Genomic DNA, 19,643 nt, shown 5'->3' with positions numbered 1-19,643 from the left:
TGATTATGAACTGTGACATATGTGGATTATGATCATTATTATTGTGGACTAACCATTTACCTTATTTGTATTTTCGAGTATCCCTGGGATGGTTCTACCTCCTGGATACCCATTACTATTATTCTATATAAGCCCTTTATGTGGTGTCGCCTAGACGCCCGACTATGGCACGCACTGTCTTTTATTTTCTGTTATAAGCCCTTTATGTGGTGTCGCCTAGACGCCCGACTGTGGCACGCACTGTCTGCTATTTTCTGTTATAAGCCCTTTATGTGGTGTCGCCTAGACGCCCCACTGTGGCACGCACTGTCTTTTATTTCCTGTTATAAGCCCTTTATGTGGTGTCGCCCCGACGCCCGACTGCGGCATTATTATTCCTGCAGCTTCCTCTCGAGGAGTCATTCAGACCCTCGTTTGGCACCCAGTATTTTATTTTTGGTTATTATTACCCACATGCATGCATCATGAATATTTTGTTTATCTCGTGACTGACGTTATGATCATAAAATATTCTCAGAACTTGATTTTCCCTTGATATATTATACCCGTGTTCTTGATGTTTTGTGAGTACATTCAAACGTACTCACTGGCTTGTCCCTGGCTATTGTCTTGGCCAGATTTTTCTTGCACGGAGCAGAGTGTTACGACGACGGCCCCGGAGCCTACGCAGTGTTGTCAGCAGCCTCGCGAAGATAGGAGTTATCCTGGTCAGCTGTTCTTGTGGGAAATGGAGTCCCATAGGTGCAGATGTATCCAACCGCTTCCGCCATCAACCACTAGAAAACCAAATGTTGTACTCCTAGGCCACAATGGTCTTGTACTACATATTTTTGTACTTGCTTGGATTTCCTTGTATCAAGTTGGTGCCTCATCAGCTAACAGTAATCCTGGGGCTGGTGAGCACAACGGCCATTTTCTGGAGAATTAATATCCCGAAAAACCGGTCGTGACAAGCTTGTGCGCTAGACTATGGATCTAGTTGGGACGACAATTTGCCCTATGCAGAGTTCTCTTACAACAACAGCTACCAAGCCAGGTTGAAGATGGCCCCTTTTGAAGCATTGTATGGAAGAAGATGCCGAACACCGTTGATGTGGGATGAAGTTGGAGACCGCCAGTTGTTTGGACCAAATTTAATTAAAGAGTCTGAAAAGAAGGTTAAGCTGATTCGCGATAGACTCAAGGTAGCCCAGTCCAGGCAGAAGAGTTATGCATATTCTAAATGCAAGGAGACAGTTTACGAAGTCGGAGACAGAGTGTATTTTCGTGTATCCCCACTTCGAGGAGTGAAGCGCTTTGGAGTTAAGGGAAAGTTAGCACCACGTTTTGTGGGACCATACCAAGTTTTGGAACGTATGGGAGAAGTTGCTTACAAGTTGGAATTGCCCAAAGGATTGTCAGGAGTTCACGATGTGTTCCACGTTTCTCAGTTGAAGAAGTGCCATGCAGAGATGGCTGATATTCCTCTGAGAGATACAGTGCCACTGGAAGCGATACAGTTGGATAGCGATTTGACCTACGAGGAGAAGCCAGTCAAGATTCTCGAGGTTGCCAGCCGAGTCACACGCAACAAAGTTATCAAGCTTTGCAAAGTTCAGTGGAGCCACCATACCAAAGATGAAGCCACCTGGGAACGAGAGGAAGACCTACGGAAAGATCACCCTCACCTATTTTCTGGCCAACCCGAATCTCGAGGGCGAGATTCATCATAAGGGGGGTAGGTTTGTAACATCCCAAATTTTCAATTTGGAATGTTATACATTAGATCATCTTTGCATATCATATTTTATTGCATTTTGGTTTGATCCTAGAAATTCTACGCAACTCAAGGACCCACGGAGAGAGTTGGGGATTTCGTTATTTTCATATTTGAGTTTTTCTCAAATTTGGAAAAGAGGATCGCTTGATTTTAATTATTTTCTCCTCGAATATTTCCTTTTATAAAAATAAAAGAGAGAGGATAAAATGACTTCCTCAAAATAAAGATATGTTGGAGATTTAAAATTAAAATCAAATAAGAATCTTATTCGGAGTTTTATCGCTATTTTATCTGAATTAGGAAAAATATGCGTTTTTCAAAATTGCATTAGAGTCCCAAATAAATGTTCACCTTGTCCGATAGATTTTTAGAGGACGGGGAAAATTTATTTCAGGATTTTTTGAGTCCGTTTATTATTTCTTTTATTCGTTTTTCTGCACAGAATAATTAAAAAAAAAGGAAACCGACTTTGGGCCGTATCCGCCCGGGACTCCGCCCGGGGGAGGCTTTATAAGCCGCCGAGGCACAGCCCCGCAGCCCATCAGCCCGCTGCTGCCGAGACCCTAGCCGCCGCCGCCGCCGCTTGCGCCGCCCGCCGCCCGCGCCGCCGGAGCCGCCACCCGCCGCCGCCCGACCCCGCTGGAGGAGCCGCCCGCCGCCGCTGCCATTTCTCCGGACCTCCCCGGAGGTAGCCGCCGCCGCCTCGGTTTTCGCGAGAAAACCGATCGGTTTTTTTCGAAACCCTAGATGCGTTTTTTTATTCAGATCGGTTTTTTTCGGTTCATTTATTTAGCGAACGCCCGTTCGTTCATTCAATCGTTCGTTTTAACGAACGGTTTTCGCCATTTAGCCGCAGACATCGAACATTCGTTCGTTAGCCTGTTCGTCAGTTTTATTCTTTTTCTCGGATTTTCCGCGATTATTTTCGATCGCGATTTCTGATCCGATTTTCGTTTTAGTTTATCTTTTTGCTCGTTTATCGGAATTAGGAGATTCAAGCGCATAGAGTTTCGTTTCGAAGCCCTCTTTCTGTTTAATCATGGTCTTTTGTAGAAATAATTAAACTCTCATGCTTCACTTATATCTATTTAGAGAGTCAACAGGAACCGGTCAATTGCATGGTTAGTCATAAAATTCTACATGAAACTTGTGGATCACTGAATATGATATGTTTGATTCCTTGCAATAGTTTTGCGATATAGAGATGATAATATGTGGGAGGTAATAGTAAATGGTTGTGGTTAGTAAGAATATTGGTGTTAAGGTTTGTGATTCCCGAAGCATGCATGTATAGTCTCTCGTTAATTATGCTATGAAGTTGGAGCATGATTTATTATTGATTGTCTTCCTTATGAGTAGCGGTCGGGACGAGCGATGGTCTTTTCCTACCAATCTAATCCCCTAGGGGCATGAGTAGTAGTACTTTGCTTCGAGGGCTAATAAACTTTTGCAATAAGTATATTAGTTCTTTATGACTAATGTGAGTCCATGGATTATATGCACTCTTACCTTTCCGCAATTTGCTAGCCTCTATGGTACCGTGCATTGCCCTTTCTCACCTCGAGAGTCAGTGCAAACTTCATCGGTTCATCCAAAGCCCGTGATATGATACGCTCTATCACACATAAGCCTTTATTATATCTTCCTCAAAACAGCCACCATACCTACCTATTATGGCATTTCCATAGCCATTCCGAGATATATTGCCATGCAACTTCCACCGCTTCCGTTTCAACGAGTTAAGCATTCATTGTCATATTGCTTTGCATAATGGTAAGATATCTAGCATGATATTTCCATAGCTTATCTGTTTTTGTGATATCCTTGCTACGCTAGATCATTGCACATCTTGGTACACTGCCAGAGCCATTCATATAGAGTTATATTTTGTTATAGGTATCGAGTTGTAGTATTGAGCCATAGAGTAAATACAACTGTGATGATCATCATTATTCATTATTAAAGCATGTCCCAGTGAGGAAAGGATGATGGAGACTATCATTACCCCACAAGTCGGGATGAGACTCCGGACAACAAGAAAAAAAATAGAAAAACGTGAGGCCAAAAAGAGCCCCAAAAAAGAAAAAAAACAGAAAGAAAATAAAAGAAAAAAGAGAGAAAAACAGAGAAGGGGCATGCAAATACCACACTTGTGCTTCAGAATAGCACCATGTTTTTCATGTAGAGAGTCTCCTATGTAGTCGCTTTCATATACTAGTGGGTACTTTTCATTATAGAGTTAGATGCACACCCTTTTCAGTTGAGCTTTCATACACTTATAGCTCTTAGTGCATCCGTTGCATGGCAATCCCTGCTCCTCGCATTGATATCAATTGATGGGCACCTCCATAGCCCGTCGATTAGCCGCGTCGATGTGAGACTTTCTTACACTAGTAGAAAAAAGGCCTTTTGTCCCGGTTCTCGAGGGCCTTTAGTCCCGGTTCTGGAACCAGGACTAAAGGGTCGTTACTAAAGGTCCCCCCTTTAGTCCCGGTTCTTATACGAACCGGCACTAAAGGCCCTCCACGTGGCTGTTGCCCGGAGGTCCACCTTTAGTCCCGGTTGGTAACACCAACCGGTACTAAAGGATTTTTTTTTAAATTTTTTTTTAAATTTTTTTTTGAAATTTTTTCCCGATTTTCAAATTTCTGAAATATTTTAACCTCTAATCTCTAATCACCCCTCATCACTGCTCAATTTAATCTCTAATGACCCCTCATCATTCCAAATCATCTAACTTCCCGAACGTTCACCCATCCTCCCACTCCCCCAGCCTGAGCACGCTTAACTTCTGGGTTCTATTCTCCCTCGTTTCCTAGTCTGCACTTGTTGTTTTCCTGACAATAGTAAGATGTCAATCCTATTAACCCTCAGGAGTTTAGCTTGAGCAAGAAGTCACACATTTCACTGTTTGAGTTTGAAACTATTGTTCTAAAAAACAATAATTATTTAGTAACAATAATATTTCTTGAATAAGTAGTTTGACCATTGTTTGACCACAGTTTGACCACAGTTTGACTAGATTTGACCAAATTTCAAAAAAACTGAAATAATTATTTAGTAACACTAATATTCTTGAATAATTATTTAGTAACACTAATACTTCTTGAATAAGTAGTTTGACCAGATTTAACGAAAATTAAAAAAACTGAAATTTGAGCATAACTTTTTTTCCTTTTGGAATTTGAGGATTCTAAAAATTTGCAAACAGGCCGTAGGAATTTTAATTTCCACTTGTCCTCCTTTTCAAATTCCTATTCATGAAGCACAAGACTAAGAGATAGTAGCATAACAGCATTATAACCGTACATTTTCTTGTGGTTTGAGTTAATCTCACCATGCTTCTTTGCATCGTGTGATCTTCCAATTCTTGTGAATCAAACACCCAGATTGGCATAAATGATGTGTTATTAAATTCTCTGTTTTGCACGTGCATTCCTATCCTATTCCTTTCTATTTCCTATCCCTGCACTGTTAGAGTTCTCAAATTCAAACAAGCCCTTACACAATTACTTCTGTTACAGATATGTGTCATAGAAAACCTTGTGTGGTTTGTCCTGCTCCTGCTGCGCTGTGTTCCACCCCAGCTTAGTTGCTCCAACGACGGAAGGGTTCGCCACAGCAGGGATCCGCTCTCTAGACTATCTTTCGCCGCCTCAGATCTTCTTCCCCGCCGCCGGCAGCCACGACAACTGCATTACCATCATCAATTGAGCAGATGACCTTGAGGACTACACGGGTCCGCAAGAGAGGTCGCACTCTTTCGTGTCTGCTTACGTTATGCATCGCTTAATATGATGACATGCTACTTTATCGTCGTGTTCACCTATTAGACTCCTAGTCAGGTCCAAAATAATGCTGAAACTTGAGTTTTTAAATGGTTGTGGGGTACATATTAGGGCAGCAATCAGTACTATCTGTCTACTATCTGGTTAATCTCGGGTGTCTACTATGAGTTTCATGTTGGGTGCAAACAAACATTAAAGGATCCATTATCTGTATTTTTTAACTAAAGCTATTATCTGCCTGCTATCATTGGTTTTGGGTCTATCCACAGTTTGCTACCATCACTCTAGATTTGTGCATGCACTCCTTACATAATCTCACTATGTTTTATTCCTATGCATGTCAGTTAGTGTACACAATGGAACTGAACATGTAGAGCAAAAGAGACGAGCCTTGCGTGGCAATAAAATTTCATGCAGACGTCGCTCCATGGTGAGCACAAAGGCAGCCCCCCATCCACCCATTTCAGATTGTAATCAAGAGGAAGAAACTGTTCTGAGGGGGATTCAGAAGGAGAAGACCACTCCTATTTACCCCGTGAGGTCTTCGCTCTAACTTGGCATGCTGATGTTGGTAATATCATGCATATGGTGCCTTGCATTGCTTACTGGATACATCAAATATGTCATCTGCTTAGGACATGCTTTGTGTCAATGCCATCTGTTTAGTTTCTTTATCGTATATGTGAATCATGCAATGCCATCTTGTTTAGCTAGGCATCATATATGTGAATTTTGCAATGCTACCCTGGTTAGCCAGTCATCTTATATGTGAATTATATCATGCCATCATTTTTTATTACGTGTTAAATTTGTCAACAATTTTAGTACATTCAATTACTCTTCCTGTGCATCAGCCATTCGGCATGGTCATGGAAAAATCTGAAGTGGAAACAAGGTCTTCAGAGCAGAAATGCTATCTGACGAAGCGCATGTCTTGCTGGTTACAGATAGCTCCTTAGAGGAGGATTCAGAGACAGATGACCAGTCCTACCCCCCCCCCCCCCCGAGGTGCATGCTCTAACTTGGCAGGGTTATTTTGCTCATATCGTGCGTGTGGTATCTTGCATTGCTATGTCATTTGCTTAGTTTAGACATGCTTTGTGTGAATGCCACTTTTTTAATGTCTAATTACCATATACTAGTCGTCAACCCGTGCGATTGCACGGGCTAGTATGATGGGAGGTGGAACTGGATATTAATTAATATTTAACTTTCTAAAAATTGGTCTATTTACCATCATTTCTAATGTTACATCAAATATTTTAATTCACTTTTCCCCTTCATCTTGGGTGAACAAATATAAATATTTTTAAATTCCAACATTCATATTATAGTTGCAAAATGTGATGTAAAAAATGTGACTCCATCAATTTTCTGACTCCAAAATGTTATCAAGTTTCTAACGCCCATTCATAGGGACAAAGGAATTTATTCACCATCTGACTATGGTGAAGCATACATGGTATTTGAATGGATTGCAATTTCAAGCACACAATAAATTGTAATAGCTATATATTTACCATATGGCTCCTTTGATTTGCTGCAAACAAAACAATATTAAAAGAGAGTGTAAACGATCTTTTGAATGAAACAATCAACAATTGAAAGAAAGAAAACTGCATGTAGGAAGAGTTTAATGCCTAGGGAATATAAGCTATAAGGTGTGCTTCCATAGACAACACCTAATATCGTTTCCTCATGCGGTTAACCATTGGAATTTAAGGAGACAAAACAAAAACTGCACATCTAGGCACTAACTTATTTGAACATTATAGGCGGCATATACAACAATACCCATTCAAATGAAAGTGAAAGGTCACACATTTACACATAGCGTAAGCTTATCGTTAATGAAGATATCCTATCATCCATGTATCTACGTCTGCACTTCCCCAGTAGTATCATGTTAACAGGGACACGTTGCATTTGGCACTGTACTGAGAAAGGTTGGAATTAAATTTACACAAGGCCAACTCTCATACTTCTGATACTGACTGAACCATCAAATGCTATGGTGTGTTTATATAATTCATGCAACTAAGCAGGCTAAACGGGGAGAAAATAATGTACCACAGGGCCTAAAAGAAAACAACTTTCTTCATGTATTTTGGTATCTGTGTTGCTCCTTGTTGGGAGGGTAGCATGTGAAACGACACCTGAGTCTAGTCGTTGCCTATGGAAGTGTTTTCACCTGCAACTCTGCATACTCAGCGATGTACATGTCTAGCGCCTCAACTGGCTATCGTGTATTCATGTGGGGAGATCACTTACATGATTGTTGAGAAAAAGAGCTGCTCCCCCATAATGGGGGCATTCAAATTAGATGCCAATGGAACATGATGGAAAAATGAATTCAGAAGAATGGAGAGATTAGTATTACTGCAAGCTGAAGCCATAGTCGGGGCATTCAAATTTTACAGTATCACTTATACAACTGTAAAATGAAATAGATAATATAGATGCATGCCATTTATAACTATACTGTAATTCCCAAAGGTATTGTAAGCGCGCAACCTCGGCAAAGGCATGATGAACAACCCATCCCAGGATGGATCGAAAAAAAAACAAAACCTAAAAAAAGAAGTCCAGATCAATAGTTAGTTATCTGAAACAACAAATGTTCCAAGGTTGTAGTTAGAAACTTATTTAACCAAATTAAGATCAAGCAAGACTCACGTGTAATGGAAATAAATGGAGCGCATTCTACTGCAATGTTATGTGCGAGGGTGAGAGGCAGCTGAGCTGTGTGGCAATGCTGAGACATGAAAACTACAGCAGCAGAGAGAGTACTATTGGCGGGGGTCTGGAAGGAAGAAATAATTGGTATTAAGGTTTGTGATTCCCGAAGCATGCATGTATAGTCTCTCGTTATGCTATGAAGTTGGAGCATGATTTATTATTGATTGTCTTCCTTATGAGTAGCGGTCGGGACAAGCGATGGTCTTTTCCTACCAATCTATTCCCCTAGGGGCATGAGTAGTAGTACTTTGCTTCGAGGGATAATAAACTTTTGCAATAAGTATATTAGTTCTTTATGACTAATGTGAGTCCATGGATTATACGCACTCTTACCTTTCCGCAATTTGCTAGCCTCTATGGTACCGTGCATTGCCCTTTCTCACCTCGAGAGTCAGTGCAAACTTCATCGGTGCATCCAAACCCCGTGATATGATACGCTCTATCACACATAAGCCTTTATTATATCTTCCTCAAAACAGCCACCATACCTACCTATTATGGCATTTCCATAGCCATTCCGAGATATATTGCCATGCAACTTCCACCGCTTCCGTTTCGACGAGTTAAGCATTCATTGCCATATTGCTTTGCATGATGGTAAGATATCTAGCATGATATTTCCATGGCTTGTCCGTTTTTGTGATATCCTTGCTACGCTAGATCATTGCACATCTTGGTACACTGCGAGAGCCATTCATATAGAGTTATATTTTGTTATCGGTATCGAGTTGTAGTATTGAGCTGTAGAGTAAATACAACTGTGATGATCATCATTATTCATTATTAAAGCATGTCCCAGTGAGGAAAGGATGATGGAGACTATGATTACCCCACAAGTCGGGATGAGACTCCGAACAACAAGAAAAAAAATAGAAAAACATGAGGCCAAAAAGAGCCCCAAAAAAGAAAAAAAGAGAAAAGAAAAAAAGAGAGAAATACAGAGAAGGGGCATGCAAATACCACACTTGCGCTTCAGAATAGCACCATGTTTTTCATGTAGAGAGTCTCCTATGTAGTCGCTTTCATATACTAGTGGGTACTTTTCATTATAGAGTTAGACGCACACCCTTTTCAGTTGAGCTTTCATACACTTATAGCTCTTAGTGCATCCATTGCATGGCAATCCCTGCTCCTCGCATTGATATCAATTGATGGGCATCTCCATAGCCCGTCGATTAGCCGCGTCGATGTGAGACTTTCTTACACTAGTAGAAAAAGGGCCTTTTGTCCCGGTTCTAGAGGGCCTTTAGTCCCAGTTCTGGAACCGGGACTAAAGGGTCGTTACTAAAGGTCCCCCCTTTAGTCCCGGTTCTTATACGAACCGGGACTAAAGGCCCTCCACGTTACTAAAGGTCCTCCATATTAACCCCCAGGAGTTTAGCTTGAGCATGAAGTCACACATTTCACTGTTTGAGTTTGAAACTATTATTCTAAAAAACAATAATTATTTAGTAACACTAATATTTCTTGAATAAGTAGTTTGACCATTGTTTGACCATAGTTTGACCAGATTTGACCAAAATTCAAAAAAAACTGAAATAATTATTTAGTAACACTAATAGTCTTGAATAATTATTTAGTAACACTAATACATCTTGAATAAGTAGTTTGACCATAGTTTGACCAGATTTGATGAAAATTAAAACAAAAACTGAAATTTGAGCATAACTTTTTTTCCTTTTGGAATTTGAGGATTCTAAAAATTTGCCAACAGGCCGTCGGAATTTTAACTTCCACTTGTCCTCCTTTTCAAATTCCTATTAATGAAGCACAAGACTAAGAGATAGTAGCATAATAGCATTATAACCATACATTTTCTTGTGGTCAAAATTGGATGCGGATTTTCGTGCTGAACATTTTGATATATTACACTTTTATCTGACATCGTATGCAAAAGTTATAGCCGTATACATTTTCCCTACACTTTTTGCAAAACATGTCCAAATTTAAGTTTTTAAATATTCCTAACTAGTAGATGTCGTAACATAACTACATCTCGAAGGATTTTAACTTTTGAAGTTTTTATCACTTTCTTTTGCTTTTTACAAAACTGAAAAGGCGATACACGAGGGGGGGTAGGATTTGAAAATTGCACCATTAGTACAGGTTCGTGGCACGAACCGGTACTTAAGGTCTCAACCCCATTAGTACCGGTTCGTGGCACGAACCGGTACTAAAGGTTAGACCGTTAGTACTGGTTCGTGCCACGAACCGGTACTAATGGGCATCGCACCCTTTAGTACCGGTTCGTGGCACCAACCGGGACTAAAGGTCCCATTTGAACCGGGAGTAATGCCTGTACGGTGCCCTCGCCACTCGAACCTGGACTAATGCTCACATTAGTCCCGGTTCGTAATGCAACCAGTATTAATGCTCTTTTCTGGCTGAACCAAAGCCCCTTTTTCTACTAGTGTTATTTTTTTGTCTTCTCTATGTTTACCCCTATCATCATACTCTATTCCACCGATAGTGCTATGTCCATGGCTTGCGCTCATGTATTCTGTGGGGGTTGAAAAATCTGAAGCGCGTTGGAAAGTATGAACAAATTGCTCGGCTTGTCATTGGGGTTGTGCATGATAAATACTTTGTGTTAAGAAGATGGAGCATGGCAAGACTATATGATTTGTAGGGATAGCATCCTTGGCATTGATATTTTGAAACACATGATTGTTTGTTGGGATGCCTTAGTATTAATGTCTTTATGTCAAATTATAGACTATTGCTTTGAATCACTTGTATCTTAATATTCATGCTATGATTAGATATTTGATCAAGATTATGCTAGGTAGCATTCCACATCAAAAAAATATCTTTTTTATCATTTACCTACTCGAGGACGACCAGGATTAAGCTTGGGGATGCTGCTACGTCTCCGTCATACACTACAAAAAAAATACACTTCCGTGATGATACATGTTTGTCCCAGTAGGTCACGTTTTCTGTCATGCATGTACATCCATGATAAATTTATGACAGAATCAAGATAGTCATACCTGTGCTGTCGTAGAAGTGTTCCATGACATTACCAAAATTATCATCACGGAAGTGTCCACTTCCATGACGATAAATCACGAGTCACAGAAGTGTTTTCGTCAAGGGTGACCGACACGTGGCATCCACCGTAACGGAACACCGTTAAGCTATCGGGTCCGGTTTTGGATCCGATAACCTGTTAACAGCCCCGACCAATGGGGATTTTCCACGTGTAAAATCATCATTGGCTAGAGGAAACACGTGTCAGCTCCGTGTTGGCATAGGTGTCACTCATCCAATGGGCGAGATGCGCCTATGATATGTTAACACGTGGACCGGCCCAAAAGTGGCCCATAAAGTTTAAATGGGCCGGCCCAACTAAAGGCCCACAAGATTTTGCAGACCATAATGGGCCGGCCCAGCTAAAGGCCCACAAGATTTTGCGGGCCATAATGGGCCGGCACAGGTAAAGGCCCACAAGATTTTTGCGGGCCATAATGGGCCGGCCCAGGTGAAGGCCCACAAGATTTTTGTGGACCATAATGGGCCATCCCAGCTAAAGGCCCATGAGATTTTGCCGACATTAATGGGCCGGCCCAGCTGTAGGCCCACAAGATTTTGAGGACCCTAGTAGGCCGGCCCATTAACTGGTGCCATGTTTTGGGCCAAATGACGGCCAATATTTGATCCGGTCCATTAATGGCCTGCCACGTTCTAGGCCTAATAATGGCCCATATGAGATCCGACCCGTTAAAATCCAACCACACTACAGGAAACAACTTCTTTGTCGTCAGCGGCTGACGGCAAAAGGCTCCGGCAAAGAAGGCTACGGTAAACAGCTGCTTTGCCGTCTGCGGCGGACGGCAAAGAAGGCGGACGGCAATAATTGCGCTGTCAGTCCGTTAAGTGGCTAACGGCAGACCTTTGCCGTCCGCCGCAGACGGCAAAATTTCTCTGGTCTTTGCCGTCCGCCTTATGATGTCATCTACACATCACTAGATGGCAGGTTCTTTGCCGTCTGCCATGGACGGCAAAGTCTTTGCCGTCTGCCACTGTAGGCAAACTGACCAAATGGGTCAGCTCCCAGGAAGCACAGTTGGCTGCCACGTGGCTTCTTTGCCATCCGCGGCAGACGGCAAAGAGCTCTTTGCCGTCGGTGGCAGACGGCAAAGAGCCTGCATATTGTCTGTTTTTTCTGTTTTTTGTTAAATCCCACAATTTGCACAGAAAATATATATGACATATAGATATATTTCACAGGCATTCATCACATAAACAAGTTCATACATCATTTCATACATAAACAAGGTCCATCCATCATTTCATACATAAACAAGTTCCATCCATCATTTCATACATAAAGAAGTTCCATCCATACATAAAGTAGCACTCCATAGCTAAGGTGACTAGAATGAGAAGACAAGAATGAGAAGACAAGAAGAAGAAGAGTAGAACAAGCACTCCATCCAGCACATAATGAAATCTGCAAAATGGCAAAATAAGAAAGTTAGAAATGGATCGTTTTTGAGGTAACTAAGGTGAAATGGATCGTTTTTTAGGTAACTAAGGTGAAATGGATCTTTTTTAGCTCACTTAGGTCAAATGGATCGTTTTTGAGCTAACTTAGTTGAAATGGATCGGTTTTGAGCTAACTTTGTTGAAATGGATCATTTTTGAGCTAATTTAGTTGAAATGGATCATTTTCAGCTAACTTAGGTGAAATGGATCATTTAAGAGCTAATTTAGGTGAAATGGATCGTTTTTTAGCTCACTTAGGTCAAATGGATCGTTTATGAGCTAAATTAGTTGAAATGGATCGTTTATGAGATAACCTAGGTAAGATGGGTCATTTTGGAGTTAACGTAGGTGAAATGGGCCATTTTAAAGCTAACGTAGGTAAAATGGATCATTTAGGAGCTAATCTAGGTAAAATGGGTCATTTTTGAGCTAACTTGGATGAACTGCATCATTTATAAGCTAACCTAGGTAAAATGGGTCATTTTGGAGGAAAATAAGCTAACTCTAGGTCATTATGGTAAGCATATTGGAGGAAATAAAGCTAAGTCTAGGTCTTTATGCATTTGTTAAGCAAAACACTAGAGAAACTTACCGTGATCAGCGAGATGTAGGAGCGGGGTGGCTAGTGCCGCTACTTGGAGAAGGTACGTGCGATGCGTTTCTGGAGTTAAGCTGCAACAAAGATCATTTCCAATGTCTCGTTAGCATTACGACACTCAAATGTTAAGACTACCAACTAATGTCCATTCAAACTAAACTCACCGTGCTCCCAGGAGCAATCACTGGCATCGGCGGAGCGGGCTGACCGGACTTCTCGCACACAGACTGCACATTTGGTTTTCAGAACAGAGTCATACTAGTTAGTAATGAGACTCAAATGTTAAGACTAGCAAGTAATCTGCAGAAGAAACTTACCACAAGGAGCTCGTACATGGCCCTTGCCTGCATGTCATTCCGTGCCCTCTCCTCCTCCATCATCTTTCTCGTCCTCTCCTCCATCTCCCGCTGCCTCTCCGCCGCCTCCGCCAGAAGTTTCTCCGTTCTATCTCTCTCAGTCTTTATAGCAGCCTGCAACACCACTCACATGACCATTTGTAATCATTGATGGAAGCGCACACAATGTAATGGAGAAAGATAACTGAGTATGTATCACTAACCTTGATGGCGAGTTGCACTGGCCGTTCACGAGGCCTTATCTCAGGAGCGGAGCTCGACTGGCGCGCCTTGATCTCCGGGAGAGTGCTAGGACAACGGATAAGTCCATCTCCAATGGCTATGGAGCCATGGGACCTCCCGCCACCAGATATCATCACCAGCTCTGGATCAATGGGACCCTGGCTCGGGTTAAAGTCCTCCCCTTTCCTCGCCTTCCCCTCATCTCTATATCTCACGAGCTTGTTGTGGGAGGAGATGTTGATGAAGTTGTTTGCATCATCGAGGTCAGAGTGAGAGAAAGCCTTGACTTTCTTGAAAGAGCCAGTGTGGGCCATGGCATACAGGTCGTACACCTCTGGCACCTTATCCGCCTTATTGTGGCGTGCCTGAAAGAGAGAAACAATGAAAATTAGTAATTAAAGGGCTCAAGCTAGCATGATGAATGAATTGCATGAATCATGAAGCAAACCACATACCCAGTTGCGCCCGAACTGATATAAGTTGGAGCTGCCTTGATGGTGTGGCACACCTTCCATTTGGGCACGTTTGTCCTTGGCCTGGTTGTGGAGGGCTAGCCATTCTTGTGAGCACCACTCATCGACCAACACCTCCCAACAATCCATCCGATCCGCACACCATCTCGGAGGCGCCTAAGTTAGCAAATAGAAACTTGAGCGCTACGGCTAAGAATTACTAAATGAAGGAACTTAAGTAGAAGGCCTTAAGAATTACCTTCATGTACTGCTCCTTACTCAGGAACTTATCGCGGCACGCCGGCTTGGTCTTCTTGATACCACGCAAGGCGTAGTAGTCTCGAACAGCCTGCACCCGAGCCTCGTGCCGTAAGTTCTGGAGTAGGCGCTTGCAGACGTTCTGGATAACATTTGCGCTGTCCTCCTCGTATCCCTCCTCACACCTGTAGAATGTCTGCAATCAAATGAGACAATATTGATTAGTACATTTAATAACTAGCTAGTTGAAGATTTTGAAATGTGTAAAGGAGAAATTACCCAGAACGTCCTGATCACCATGTCTGCCCTCGTGTCGCACACGACACCGTCGATAATGACATCCGGCAGGGCCGGGGCAGCCACGTAGTGCTCCCAGCTCAACCCAAGCTCTGGAAGCCGACCCTCACCAGGCAACGTGACAAACCCCGGGAAGTTTTGCCGGCAAAGAACTCCAAGGACGGAGTTGGGCCGGCGGACACTATGATGGTGGTCCCAACCCCTGCAGCATGACAAGGCCAACGCATTAGTTATTTGAAGAAACATGAATGCAGAAGGTACAAAAATATTAAATGCACTTACGTACCTCTCCCCATCAGGGAAGATCAACCACCTCTGCTCGCGGGTCGCCGGCACGGACGGGAGCCGTGTAGCACCACGCTGGTACACGGTGCCACCCTCCTCCTCAAGATCAGTCGGCTCCCGCCATCATCAGCATGGCCACTCGGCTCCTCGGGCTGATCCGGCCAGGTACCCCATCCGGACGTGTGCTCCTCCGGGGTCTCGTGGGCCGAACTCTCGTGGGCCGAAGGCCAGTCGACCCGAGGCTCGTGGGCCCAAGACCCATGGACCGGAGGCTCGTGGACCGGAGTCCGTGTAGCCTCCTCCTCGGACGAGTCCACCCTAGCAGTCACGTGCTCGGGTGAAACAGCTGGGGGTGGCGGCGAGGAAGGTGCCCTAGCAGTCACCCTACCTCCTCTCCCGCGACCACGTGCCCCACCTCCTCTCTTCCTACCTCGTCCCCTGCTGGGCACCGCGGTCGACGAAGAAGGGCCCGGCGGTGTGGACATACTGTCCAGCAACGCTCGGCGGAGAGGTACGTCTGGAATCGAAGACCTCAGACCACGCGCCGACGAAGAAGGGGCCTTGGCGCGCTCCCGACCAGCGCCCACCATCTTTCAACACCTGCCATGAGAAACAGTAAACGAAATTAGTACAACATAAAAAAAAGACCGACATGAATAATAATATGTGTATCACTTAAGTGTATCATCATCAAGTACAACATTAAAAAATTTAATACCTGACACTACTAATAATCTCGATCAGTATCATCAATAAATGCATAATCATCATCATCACTATAATCAATGACGGGCTCATAGGGTTCAGTGGCATCAACATGTGCAAGGCCACCTTGACGTAATCGGTCAAGCAATGACAGGTCATCCGCAGCAGTAACCTCTTCTTGTTCCGGCTCTTCTTGTTCCTCCTCTGGGGTGATGTCGGATTCACTGTCGCTGTCTACTTCAATGTTTTGGGGTGAAGTATAGCGGTTCTTGAAACGCTTTTTGGAAAGACGTGTCTCTTGGAAGAATTCTCCTTCATATGTGTCTGGGTTAATGTGAGGTTCATAATCCTCTTCCTTTGGGGGAGATAGTCTAGCACGTGGCGGCACTTCATAAACGACATCCCAACCTTTCAGATTTGGATTAGTTTGGCAGGCCCACGGTAGATAGAATACTTGGGTCGCCTGTTGAGCCGTAATATAGACATCAGGAACATCTAAATGGGTGCTTTGGTTGATTTCAACTAGCCCTATATGTTCATGAGTCCTTCTAGTCTCCTTCGGCTGAAACCAATAACATTTGAAGACTACGACATTCGGTGGGTTTTCACCATAGAATAGAAGTTCATAAATTGCTTCAACTCTCCCATAATACTCGGTACCTCCTTCGCCGATAGTAGATACACAACAATTTGTAGACTTTCGGTCGGCCATAGATAGCTCTTTGCCATAGGTACGAAAGCGATACCCGTTGATGTCGTATTTGTCAAATGAACGGACCTTATAGTCAAAACCATTAGCGACTTGTCTCAATTCGGCGTCCATAGACTCTGAATTAGCCTACAAGTTTAATATGAAAGGATTGTTGCATTACACACAAATTAGCGAATGAAACCGGGATAGCCGCCTACAAATTAGCCTACAAGTCTAATAGAAATTACCGTTTGTTTGAACCAAGAGATGAAACCGGGATAGCCGCCTCCTTGCTTTGCGAGAAGCTCATACTCTTTGACAGAATCCTTTTGGATCACCGCTCCATACGAGAATAAGGCGACGTATCGACTGTATGAAATATCCAGGAATAAGAGCAGTTCAAAGGAAATAGAAGTTGCGAAACTATGTACCGAGAACTTACTCAATGTACGGCTGCACTTCTATCAGGTTGTTGAAGATATACAACGAAATGGTCCGCCATTGTTCGTTATCCAAAGATACTGGATTTGAAACACTGGCTGGTGCGAGATTCCCTTTGAATAGGCTGAGGTTGGATCCACCCTTTTTAGGGTCGTCAGCATTGTACCGAGGCTTCGGATTATGCAAATGACGATTTTTGGCTTCGTAGTGTGCTGTCATGAAGTTTGCCGCCTCCTCAGTGATGAATGCCTCAGCCATCGATGCTTCAATTCTACGTTTATTTTTACATTTTTGTCGAAGTGTCTTCTGCATCCTCTCAGTTGGGTAGCACCAACGATTTTGCACGGGCCCCCCCAATCTTGCCTCGGTCGGGTGATGCAAAATCAAATGTTGCATTGGATTAAAGAAGCCCGGTGGAAAGATCTTCTCTAACTTGCAGATCAACTCCGGCGCCAACTCTTCCATTTCTTCTAGCACGCCAGGCGATAGTTCTTTCGCACAAAGAACACGGAAGAAATAGCTGAGTTCTGCCAGTACTAGCCATTCATCCTCAGGGATGAAGCCACGCAACATCACCGGCATTACCCGCTCAATCCATATGTGCCAATCATGACTCTTGAGACCAAATATCTTCAATTTATCAAGACTGGCTCCCCTCTGTAGATTCGCTGCATACCCATCGGGGAACATCAACTGCATTTTCACCCACAAGATAATTTCCCTCATAGCTGGCCTTCCAAGATTGAACCATGCCTTTGGCTTCGTCCAGTTCTGCTTTCCTTTCGGTTCTTTCATGTTTTGTAACGGCCTGTCACATAGCGCCTCCAGATCGACTCTAGCCTTAGTATTATCCTTTGACTTCCCATCTATGCCGAACAATGTACCAAAAAGTGCCTCGGCGATATTCTTCTCAGTGTGCATCACGTCGATGTTGTGTGGGCAAAGGAGGTCTTTGAAGTAAGGCAGATCCCATAAGCATGTTTTGTGAGTCCAGGCGTGCTTAGAATTATACCCCTTGAAGTACCCTGGACGCTCTGGATCTGGCTCGAGAGCGTTTAACTGATTCAGGGTCTGTTGGCCTGTCAATGCATGTGGTGCAGAGTTTTTGGCAACTCTACCTCTGATGAAGTTCTTCTTGTCTTTCCTGAACTTATGGCGAGGATTCAGGAACTGTCTATGGATGTCGAAGCAAGAAAACTTGCGACCGGCCTGAAGCCAACGAAACTCAAGAGCTCCCTTGCATGTGGGGCACGGGAACCTTCCATGCAAACACCAGCCAACGAATAACGCATACGCCGGCAAGTCATGCGTCGAGTACATGTACCAGACACGCATTATGAAGTCCCGTTTGCTATAGGCATCGTATGTCTTGAACCCATTATCCCAGGCTTCTTGCAATTCGTCCTTAAGCGGTTGCATATACACATTCATATTTTTCCCCGGATAGTTGGGCCCTGGAATTATCAACGTCATGAAAATGTTCTTTCTTTGCATAATCTGTCCGGGGGGGAGATTGAGTGGAAATACAAATACGGGCCAACAACTGTATTGGGCTGCCGTCATACCAAACACACTGAACCCATCCGTGCTGATGCCGACTCGAGGATGCCTCGGATCTGCCGCTTTGTCACCGTGTAATTCATCAAACTTTTTCCACGCAACACCATCCGATGTGTGTACAATCATCAGATTCCCATCTGCATCTAGTTCGGTTCTTTTGCCCGTTTTGTGCCATGTCATCTGTCTGGCCGTCTCTTCGACCATGAAAAGACGTTGAAGTCTTGGTACGATTGGCATATACCGAAGAACACTAACGGGGATTTTGGTCTGTGTCTTCTCACCCATACCGTTGTCTACCACAACATACCTGGAAGACTTGCAAATGGGACAACAGTTCAAGTCCGCATAGTCAAGCCTAAACAAGACACATCCTTTCTCACAGGCATGTATCTTATCATAGGGCATCTTCAGTGCACGGAGGATTTTGTCCGACTGGTACAGGTTTGCAGGCATTACATGGCCTTTGGGTAGAAAGCGTCCAAATACTGTCATCATTGCATCGTAGCATTCTCTGCCCAAGTTGAACTGAGCCTTCAGAGCCATTACTTGTGAGATGGCATCCAACTGACAAAGCTCAGTGTGCTCATGGAGCGGACGTTTTGAAGACTCCAACATTTCATTGAAGGCCTTTGCAGATTCCTCCATCTCCTCGTCCGAATCCCGAGCATCATCAAAGTCTTGCACCATGTTTTCCATACCGGTACCATGCTCGTCGGTGCGACGACGATCCACCTCAGCTCGGTCACGTTGGGCAGACTCACCATGAAATGTCCACACCGTATAATCGGGCGTAAAACCACTCTTCTGCAGGTGTTTGCCCATTTCAGCCTCTGTCCTCTTTTCCCAATTGCCGCACCGTAAACAGGGGCACCAGGTTTTCCTCTGGCCATTTGCAAATGCGGCTCGCACAAACCCCTTGGTTTTTGTGAACCATTCAGTGCTCCATTTGTTATGACCAGTGTGACTGGTGTACATCCACGCACGATCACTCATCTTGACTT

The sequence above is a fragment of the Aegilops tauschii genome, chromosome 3 (assembly GCF_002575655.3).
Source record: "Aegilops tauschii subsp. strangulata cultivar AL8/78 chromosome 3, Aet v6.0, whole genome shotgun sequence".
Classification (NCBI taxonomy): Eukaryota; Viridiplantae; Streptophyta; class Magnoliopsida; order Poales; family Poaceae; genus Aegilops; species Aegilops tauschii.
Note: the sequence above shows the minus strand (reverse complement) of the source record.